Below are 11211 nucleotides of genomic sequence, written 5' to 3' on the forward strand. Positions count from 1 at the left end.
CACCTCGTGAGCAAAGTCAGTGTGAATCCACACTGCTCCATCCTGCTGCAGACAGGCTAAACAAGGGCCAAATGGGACTTATATCTGTCTCTGGGGAGGAAGTTCTGCCGAATGGAGCCCCTGGCCAATCTGATTGGCTAACAGCTCCATCAATCCCAGCAGCGTCAAGGGCATATTAGTGGCAATCGCCAGGACTGCAATAAAAGGAGGGTTTTTGATTTGTTTTATTATTGTCACATGTATTGGTATACAGTGAAAAGTATTGTTTCTTGCGCACTATACAGACAAAGCATACCATTCATAGAGTACATAGGGGAGAGTGAAAGGAGAGGGTGCAGAATATGGTGTTATAGTCATAGCTGGGGTGTAGAGAAAGATCAACTTAATATGAGGTAAGTCTATTTAAAAGTCTGATGGCAGCAGGGAAGAAGCTGTTCTTGAGTCGGTTGGTATATGATCTCAGACTCTTGTATGTTTTTCCCAACAGAAGAAGATGGAAGAGAGTATGTCCGTGGTGCGTAAGCTCCTCGATTATGCTGGCTGCTTTTCTGAGGCAGTGGGAAATGTAGACGGAGTTAATGGATAGGAGGCTGGTTTGCATGATGGACTGGGCTACGTTCACAGCCCTTTGTAGTTTCTTGCGGTCTTGGTCAGAGCAAGAGCTGTGATACATCTGGAAAGGATGCTTTCAATGGTGCATCTGTAAAAATTGGTGAGAGTCATAGTAGACATGTCGAATTTCCTTAGCCTCCTGAGAAAGTAGTGGGTTTTCTTAATTATAGCGTTGGCATGGAGGGACCAGGGCAGGCTGTTGGTGATCTGGACACCTAGAAACTTGAAACTCTCGACCATTCCCATTTCATCCCCGTTGATGTAGCCAGGGGCATGTTCTCCTTTACACTTCCTGAGGTCGATGACTATGTCCTTCGTTTTGTTGACATTGAGGGAGAGATTATTGTCGTCGCACCAGTTCACCAGACTCTCTATCTCATTCCTGTCTCGTCATTGTTCGAGATCCAAACCACTATGATGGTGTGATTCGCAAACTTGAAAACCGAATTGGAGGGGAATTTGGCCACACAGTCAAAGGTGTATAAGGAGTATAGTCAGGGGCTGAGGACACAGCCTTGCAAGGCACCGGTGTTGAGGATGATCATAGAGGAGGTGTTGTTGCCTATCCTTACTGACTGCTGTCTGTGGGTTAGGAAGTTTAAGATCCAGTTGCAGAGTGAGGAACTCCACCCTAGGCCACAGAGTTTGGAGATGAGTTTTGTGGGAATAATAGTGTTGAGCTGAGGCTGAGCCTTATTATCCAGGTGTTCCAGGGTTGAGTGTAGAGCCAGGGAGATGGCATCTGCCATGGACCTGCTGTGGCGGTAGGCGAAGTGTAGTGAACTGTTTGGGCAGATGAGGGAGGTGGGGCTGGGTGTGTGCGGGATGGTTGGCTTTAAGGCCGCAGGGAATTAAAAAGAAAGGGGGGTTCCATTTTAGGTGGGCAGCCACTGAAGGTCAAACTGTCCCCTCCCTTCCTGCCCTTTGATGAATGTAGTTATAGAATCATACAGTGCAGAAGGAGGCCATTTGGCCCATCGAGTCTGCACTGACCACAATCCCACCCAGGCCCTATCCCCATAACCTCATGCATTTACTCTGCTCGTCCCCCTGACACAAAGGGGCAATTTAGCATGGCCAATCCACCTACCCACATATCTTTGGACTGTGGGAGGAAACCGGAGCACCCGGAGGAATCCCACGCAGACACGGGGAGAATGTACAAACTCCACACAGACAGCGACCCAGGCCGGGAATCGAACCCAGGTTCCTGGTGCTGTGAGGCAGCAGTGCTAACCATTGTGCCGCAGGAACTCTCCTGCTGATTGAAAGGCGTGTGGCAAGGGGCTGCCCAGCTGAAATCATAGACAGATGCATCTGTGACAGTATTTGTAGGAGTGACCATCACACTTTCCTTATGGATGCTGTGAACCATCCCAAAGCAACAGAATTGGATTCAACCACAATCTGTAACCTCATGGCCTGGCAAATCTCACTCTACCGTCCTTTAGAGGACGAGATGGTGGATGTAATAACTGGAAATGAGAAAACGGCTGAGGCATTGAACAGGTATTTTGTGTCGGTCTTCACAGTGGAAGACACAAATAACATGCCAAAAATTGATGACAGGAAGGCTACGGCAGGTGAGAACCTAGAAACTATCATTATCACGAAAGAGATAGTGTTGGGCAAGTTAATGGGGCTAAAGGTAGACAAGTCTCCTGGTCCTGATGGAATGCATCCCAGGGTACTAAAAGAGATGGCGGGAGAAATAGCAAATGCACGAGTGGTAATTTACCAAAATTCGCTGGACTCTGGGGTGGTTCCCGCAGATTGGAAAACAGCAAATGTGACGCCATGTTTAAAAAAGGAGGTAGACAAAAGGCAGGTAACTATAGGTCAGTTCGCTTAACTTCTGTAGTAGGGAAAATGCTTGAATCTATCATCAAGGAAGAAATAGCGAGACATCTGGATATAAATTGTCCCATTGGTAAGACGCAGCATGGGTTCATGAAGGGCAGGTCATGTTTGACTAATTTGGTGGAATTCTTTGAGAACATTACATGTGCAGTGGACAATGGGGAACCTGTGGATGAAGTGTGTCTGGATTTCCAGAAGGCATTTGACAAGGTGCCGCACCAAAGACTGCTACATAAGATAAAGGTGCACAGTGTTACGGGTAATGTATTAGCATGGATAGAGGATTGGTTAACTAACAGAAACCAAAGAGTTGGGGTAAATGGGTGTTTTTCTGGTTGGCGATCAGTGACTAGTGGTATGCCTCAGGGATCAGTGTTGGGACCACAATTGTTTACGATTTACATCGATGATTTGGAGTTGGGGACCAAGTATAGTGTGTCAAAATTCGCAGATGACACTAAGATGGGTGGAAGAGCAAAGTGTGCAGAGGACGCTGAAAGTCTGCAAAGGGATATAGATAGTCTAAGTGAGTGGGTGAGGGTCTGGCAGATGGAGTACAATGTTGGTAAATGTGAGGTCATCCATTTTGGTAGGAATAACAGCAAAATGGACTATTATTTAAATGGTAAAAAATTGCAGCATGCTGCTGTGCAGAGGGACCTGGGTGTCCTTGTGCAGGAATCTCAAGGAGTTGGTTTGCAGGTGCAGCAGGTAATTAAGAAGGCAAATGGAATTTTGTCCTTCATTGCTAGAGGGATGGAGTTTAAAAACAGCGAGATTTTGTTGCAGCTGGAAAAGGTGCTGGTGAGGCCACACCTGGAGTACTGTGTACAGTTTTGTTCTCCTTACTTGAGAAAGGATATACTGGCACTGGAGGGGGTGCAGAAGAGATTCACTAGGTTGATTTCAGAGTTGAGAGGGTTGGCTTATGAGGAGAGACTGAGTAGACTGGGGCTATACTCATTGGAATTCAGAAGAATGAGGGAAGATCTTATAGAAACATATAAGATTATGAAGGGAATAGATAAGAAAGAAGCAGGGAAGTTGTTTCCACTGGCGGGTGAAACTAGAACTAGGGGGCATAGCCTCAAAATAAGGGGAAGCAAATTTAGGACTGAGTTGAGGAGGAACTTCTTCACACAAAGTGTTGTGAATCTGTGGAATTCCCTGCCCAGTGAAGCAGTTGAGGCTACCTCACTGAATGAATGTTTTTAAGGCAAGGATAGATACATTTTTGAACAGTAAAGGAATTAAGGGTTATGGTGAGCGGGCGGGTAAGTGGAGCTGAGTCCACGAAAAGATCAGCCATGATCTTATTGAATGGCAGAGCAGGCTCGAGGGGCCAGATGGCCTACTCCTGCTCCTAATTCTCATGTTCTTATGTTACCATCAAACCAAGCGACCAACACTGTTTCAATGAGAATGTAGTAAGAGTTTTAACAACACCAGGTTAAAGTCCAACAGGTTTATTTGGTAGCAAATGCCATTAGCTTACGGAGCGCTACTCCTTTGTCAGGTGGAGTGGATTGCTCCGAAAGCGAATGGTATTTGCTGCCAAATAAACCTGTTGGACTTTAACCTGGTGTTGTTAAAACTCTTACTGTGTTTACCCCAGTCCAACGCCGGCATCTCCACATCAATGAGAATGTGGCAGTTAAAAGATCAGGCTGCCCACTCCCATCCAACTGCCCTGGCCAAACATTTTATACTCTTTCCAGCTAAACAAATTAACCAATTAAATTAAAACAAATAAACTGGGGGACAAATTAAATTTGCAGACCTTAAAGGGATACTACAATCAAGAAAAACAAACCACAAAGGAAATGTGAAGTATTAAACCAAAATATGATTGAAAGGTGTTGATAAAATACCCCCGTCCCCATGGTGCTGACTGGGCACAGAAGGCCTCAATGGTGCCAGTAGACACTGTGCACTCCCTCTCCAGTAACACCCAGCCACAAACATAGCCGCAATAGAGGGGCAGAGAGTTGGGCCAGATGACCCCCTCGATCGCCCAATGATTGGACCAGTTGATTGTGAATCTGGCCGTGTTCAGGAGCTGGCCAAATGTTTTATGGTGTGGGCAGCATGTTAGAGAGTACATTAGCTTGGTAAAAAGCCTAATTAACCCTTAATTACCTATTTAAATATTGAAGGTTGGTTGGCGATTTCAGCACCCACCCAACCCTAGTTTATGCGGGTGTTCTCAGGGTGACCGGGAAGATGGTGGGGTTGGCACCGGCCAAATTATACATGCCAGCCCCTCTGAAAACACGCCCAGTGGGGGCATGTAAAATGCAGCCCTGAGACTGCTCCATCACCATCCCTGAATATGTCCTGTCCCACCAGCAGGGCATCCTCCAGATGTGACAGTAAGTTCCATACAGTCAGGAGGGAGTTGGACTGGGAATCCTCAACATTGAACACAGACCCCATGAAGGCACATGGCATTAGGGCAAATATGGGAAAGGAAACTGCTGCCTCACAGCACCAAGGACCCGGGTTCAATTCCAGCCTCGGGTCATTGTCTGCATTGGTTTCCTCCAGGTGCTCTGGTTTTCTCCCGCAGTCCAAAGATGCGTGGGTTAGGTTAATTGGCCATGCTAAATTGACACTAGTGTCAGGAGGATTAGCAGGATAAATATGTGGGGTTATGGAGATAGAGCCTGGGTGGGATTGTGGTCGGTGCAGACTTGATGGGCCGAATGGCCTCCTTCTGCACTGTAGGAATTCTATGATTCTATGAAATCTCCTGCTGATTGCCACACCCCTTTCTTTCTACCGTCACTGTTTGCTGATGAATCAATTCTCTTCCAGGCTGAACAAAACTGGTACCAGCACTGAGAGTAGCAAGAGCACAGAACGTATTCTGGGTGGGGGAGTTCAATGCCCACCACCAGGAACAGGATCAGTAGGCTGGGATTGTAGCAATAATGAGAGAATCAACAGGGAGGGAAAAAACCTACTTCACCTCATCCTCACAAATCTGCCCATCATGGACAGATGCATCTGTGACAGTATTTGTAGGAGTGACCATCACACTTTCCTAATGGGTGCTGTGAACCATCCCAAAGCAACAGAATTGGATTCAACCACAATCTGTAATCTTGTGGCCTGGCAAATCTTACTCTACCGTTACCATCAAACCAGGTGACCAACCTTGTTTGAATGAGAATGTGGCACAATATGGTAGGTGCAGCAGCAGGCATACCTAAAAATAAGGTTCCAATCTAGTGAAGCTACAACACAGGGTTATGTGTTTGCTAAACAGTAGAAGCTGCACACTATAGTCTGAGAGTTAGACCATCCCTCAACCAATGGATCAGGCCAAAGATCTGCAGTCTTACCACATCCAGTTGTGAATACCGGTGAGTAATTTAACATCCAAATGGAGAGTGAAGAGGCTCCACAAATATCCTTAATGATGGGGGAGCCTAGTAAGTGAGTGCAAAAGACAAGGCTGAAGCATTTGCAATCATCTTCAGACTGAAGTGCCAGATGGATGATCCATCTCAGCCTCTTCCTGAGGTTCCCAACATCACAGATGCCAATCTTAAGTCAATTTGATTCGCTTCACGTGATGTTAAGAAATGGCTAAATGCACTAATACAGGAGAGGCTATGGATCCTGACCACATCCTGGTAATGGTGTTTTAGAACTAGCCAATCTACCTCCAATCATGCTGTTCCAGTGCAGCTACAAACACATATCTGCCCAAAAAATTGACGTTTGTCCAGATATGTCCTATCCATAAGCAGAAGGATAAATATGATCCAGACACTGACTGCCCAGTCAGTCTACTCTTGATCATCAGCAAGATGATGGAAGGGGTTATTGACGTTGCTATCAAGAGACATTTACTCAGCAATAACATGCTCACCTTTCCCAGTTTTGATTCTTTAAGGGCCACTAGGCCCCAGACTTTATACCTTGGTTAAAACATGTACAAAAGAGTGGCATTCAGGAGATGGGGTAAGAATGAGAGCCCCTTTACATTAAGGTGGCATTTGACCCATCAAAGAACCCGAGAAAAATTCAAATCAATAGGGATCAGGGGAAAAAACCCTTCACTGGCTGGAATCAGAGTCAGTACAAAGGAAGATGGTGGTGGTTTGCGATCATCTAAGTCTCGGGACACTGCTGCCAGAGTTCCTCGGGGCAATGTCCTCGGCTTAAACATCTTTAGCTGCTTTATCAATAACCTGTTAAGGTCAGAAGTGGGGATGTTCTCTGGTGATTGCAGTGTTCAGTTCCATTTGCAATTCTTCAGAGACTGAAGTAGTCCGTGTCCACCTGCAGCAAGACCTGGTCAACAGTCAAGCTTGGACTGATAGGTGGAAAGTAACATTCAGGCCACACAAGTCCATCTCCTATAAAGCAGGCTAACCATCGCCCCTTGGCATTCAACGGCAGCTCATCAAACCTCCTTGACAGCATCTTCCAAACCTCTACTACCTAGAAGGACAAAGACGTAGGTACACGAGAACCCATCATCTGCAAGTTCCCCTCCAAGTCACACACTTTCCTGACTTGAAACGATATCTTTGTTCCATCACCATAATTGGGTCAAAAAATGAAACTCCCATCCTAACAGCACTATGAGTGTACCTACACCCCATGGACTACTCACCACCAGTTCCTCAAGGGCACTTAGGAATGGGCAATAAACACTGGCCCAGCCAGCGATGCCCACACCTCATTAATGAAAAACAACAAAAGTGCACAATTCGACATATTGTAGATTTAGTATTTCTGACAGCAAGTCACTAAGTTTACTTTGACAGCCCTCTATCCTCTGTGAACTGTATGACTGAGAAAGACGAGTAAGTTGTAGGAGACCACCATCAAAGTTTTCTACCAAACCACATGCCATCTGATTTGGATATATTTCACCACTTCTATTTCATTGCAGGGTTGGCATCGTTGAATTCGCTGCCTTTTTACCGCAATGTCACCAACATATGAACTGCAGCGGGCTGAAGTAGAAATCTGAGCACCAGCTTCTCAAGGTAATTGTAGCCTTTCTAGCACCATCACATCCTGGGAACAAACTGAAATGCCTTGGAAAGATGCTTGGTCATTATATAAAGTTAAAGAGTAGAACACAAATTCCAACTCAAATTTCATTGAGAATTCTCATCTCGGCCCTTATTTATGGAAAATCCTATTTCAAGTATGTCAGATTTGGCTGCATTAGCAACAGTGCCCTGAAATGTCACTGTGATCAACCACTGAAGCGTTAAGGATCCTCTCATACGTTCGTTAGTTGCAAAGCCTATTACTAGCGCTGTGTTTTGGCCCTGAGAGATCCATTACATGGTAGCTCAGGAATGTGGTAACACTGAGCACACGATCCCAAAGGGCAAAAATAAGCTGCACTTCTCATGTCAGAAGGCAGCTTACCTACTGGAATAACTAAGACAGGCCTTTTTTGAAGTAATAACACAGTAAGAACCTGATAGACAATAGTTTAGTCATAGAGTCATAGAGGTTTACAGCATGGAAACAGGCCCTTCGGCCCAACTTGTCCATGCCGCCCTTTTTTTTAAAACCCTTAAGCTAATCCCAATTGCCAGCATTTGGCCCATATCCCTCTATACCCATTGTACCCATGTAACTATCTAAATGCTTTTTAAAAGACAAAATTGTACCCGCCTCTACTACTATCTCTGGCAGCTTGTTCCAGACACTCACCACCCTCTGTGTGAAAAAATTGCCCATCTGGACACTTTTGTATCTCTCCCCTCTCACCTTAAACCTATGCCCTCTTGTTTTAGACTCCCCTACCTTTGGGAAAAGATATTGACTATCTAGCTGATCTATGCCCCTCATTATTTTATAGACTTCTATAAGATCACCCCCTCAGCCTCCTACGCTCCAGAGAAAAAAGTCCCAGTCTATCCAGCCTCTCCTTATAACACAAACCATTAAGTCCCGGTACTATCCTAATAAATCTTTTCTGCACTCTTCCTAGTTTAATAATATCCTTTCTATAATAGGGTGACCAGAATTGCACACAGTATTCCAAGTGTGGCCTTACCAATGTCTTGTACAACTTCAACAAGACATTCCAACTCCTGTATTCAATGTTCTGACCGATGAAACCAAGCGTGCTGAATGCCTTCTTCACCACTCTCTCCACCTGTGACTCCACTTTCAAGGAGCTATGAACATGTACCTAGATTTCTTTGTTCTGTAACTCTCCCCAACGCCCTACCATTAACTGAGTAAGTCCTGCCCTGGTTCAATCTACCAAAATGCATCACCTCGCACTTGTCTAAATTAAACTCCATCTGCCATTCGTCAGCCCACTGGCCCAATTGATCAAGATCCCGTTGCAATTGGAGATAACTTTCTTCACTGTCCACTATGCCACCAATCTTAATGTCATCTGCAAACTTACGAACCATGCCTCCTATATTCTCATCCAAATCATTAATATAAATGACAAATAACAGTGGACCCAGCACTGATCCCTGAGACACACCGCTAGTCACAGGCCTCCAGTTTGAAAAACAACTCTCTACAACCACCCTCAGAAGCCAATTTTGTATCCATTTGGATACCTCACCCTGGATCCCGTGAGATTTAACCTTATGCAACCACCTACCATGCGGTACCTTGTCAAAGGCTTTGCTAAAGTCCATGCAGACAAAATCAACTGCACTGCCCTCATCTACCTTCTTGGTTACCCCTTCAAAAAACTCAATCAAATTTGTGAGACATGATGTTCCACTCACAAAGCTATGCTGACTGTCCCTTATCAGTCCTTGCGTCTCTAAATGCCTGTGGATCCTGTCTCTCAAAATACCTTCCAACAATTTACCCATCACAGATGTGAGGCTCACTGGCCTGTAGTTCCCAGGCTTTTCCCTGCCGCCCTTTTTAAACAAAGGCACAACATTTGCCACTCTCCAATCTTCAGGTCCCTCACCCGTGACAATCGATGATTCAAATATCTCGGCTAGGGGACCCGCAATTTCCTCCCTAGCCTCCCACAACGTCCTGGGATAAACTTCATCAGGTCCCGGGGATTTATCTACCTTGATGCGCTTTAAGACTTCCAGCACCTCCTTCTCTGTAATATGTACACTCCTCAAGACATCACTATTTCCCCAAGTTCCCTAACATCCATGCTTTTCTCAACAGTAAGTACTGATGAGAAATATTCATTTAGGATCTCACCCATCTCTTGTGGATCCGCACATAGATGACCTTGTTGATCCTTAAGAGGCCTTACTTTCTCCCTTGTTACTCTTTTGCCCTTTATGTATTTCTAGAAGCTCTTTGGATTCTCCTTTGCCTTATCTGCCAAAACAATTTTGTGTCCCCTTTTTGCCCTCCTGATTTCTCTCTTAACTCTACTCCTACACCCCCTATACTTTTCAAGGGATTCACTTGATCCCAGCTGCCTATGCATGTCATGTGCGTCTTTCTTCTTTGTGACCAGGGCCTCAGTATCCCGAGTCATCCAGGGTTCCCTAATTCTGCCAGCCTTGCCCTTCAATCTAAGAGGAATGTGTTTACCCTGAACCCTGGTTAACACACTTTTGAAAGCGTGCCACTTACCAGACGTTCCTTTGCCTTCCCACAGACTCCCCCATTAACTTTTGAAAGTTCCTGCCTGATGCCATCAAAATTGGCCTTGCCCCAATTTAGAATTTTAACTTTTGGGCCAGACATTCTCCATAGCTGTCTTAAAACCAATAAAATTATGGTCACTGGTCCCAAAGTGATCCCTCACTAATACTTCTCTCACCTTATTTCCCAAGAGGAGGTCAAGTTTTGCCCCCTCTCTAGTCGGGCCATCCACATACTGAATGAGAAATTCCTCCTGAATACACTCAACAAATTTCTCTCCATCCAACCCTCTAATACTATGGCTGTCCCAGTCAATGTTGGGAAAGTTAAAATCTCCTACTATTACCACCCTATTTTTCTTGGAGCTATCTGTAATTCCCTTACATATTTGCTCCTCAATTTCCCGCTGACTATTTGGGGGCTTATAGTACAACCCTATCAAAGTAATTTCCCCCTTCTTATTTCTCAGTTCTACCCATATAGACTCAGTGGCCGAACCCTCGGATATATCCCCTCTCAGTATGGCCGTGATGCTTTCCCTAATCAAAAGTGCAACTCCCCCTCCTCTCTTACCTCCTGTTCTATCTTTCCTACAGCATCTGTACCCTGGAACATTGAGCTGCCAGTCCTGTCCCTCCCTTAGCCATGTTTCAGTAATTGCTATAATATCCCAGTCCCACGTACCCATCCATGCCCTGAGTTCATCTGCCTTGCCCGTCAGGCCTCTTGCATTGAAATAAATGCAGTTTAATCTGGACTTCCCTTGCTCTCTGTCTTGCTTTTGCCTGATCTGTCTGGTACTGGGATGACTGACACTGCCTTTACTAATCAATGTGCTCTCTTTAACTTCTGTGCTGTCCTCAAACTTCTCTTCTGTCTCCCTACTACTTTGGATCCCATCCCCCTGCCAAACTAGTTTAAGCCCTCCCGAGTGGCTCTGGCAAATCTCCCTGCCAGAATGTTAGTCCCCCCTCCAGTTCAGATGTAACCCGTCCCTCTTGAACAGGTCAGCCCTTCCCCAGAAAAGATCCCAATGATCCAAAAATCTAAATCCCTGCCCCTGCACCAGCTCTCAAGCCAGGCATTCATTTGCCCCTAATCCTCCTATTCATACTCTCGGTAGCACGTGGCAGCAGTAGTAGTCCTGAAATTACTTTA

Source organism: Mustelus asterias, chromosome 1 (genome assembly GCF_964213995.1).
Source record: "Mustelus asterias chromosome 1, sMusAst1.hap1.1, whole genome shotgun sequence".
Taxonomy (NCBI): domain Eukaryota; kingdom Metazoa; phylum Chordata; class Chondrichthyes; order Carcharhiniformes; family Triakidae; genus Mustelus; species Mustelus asterias.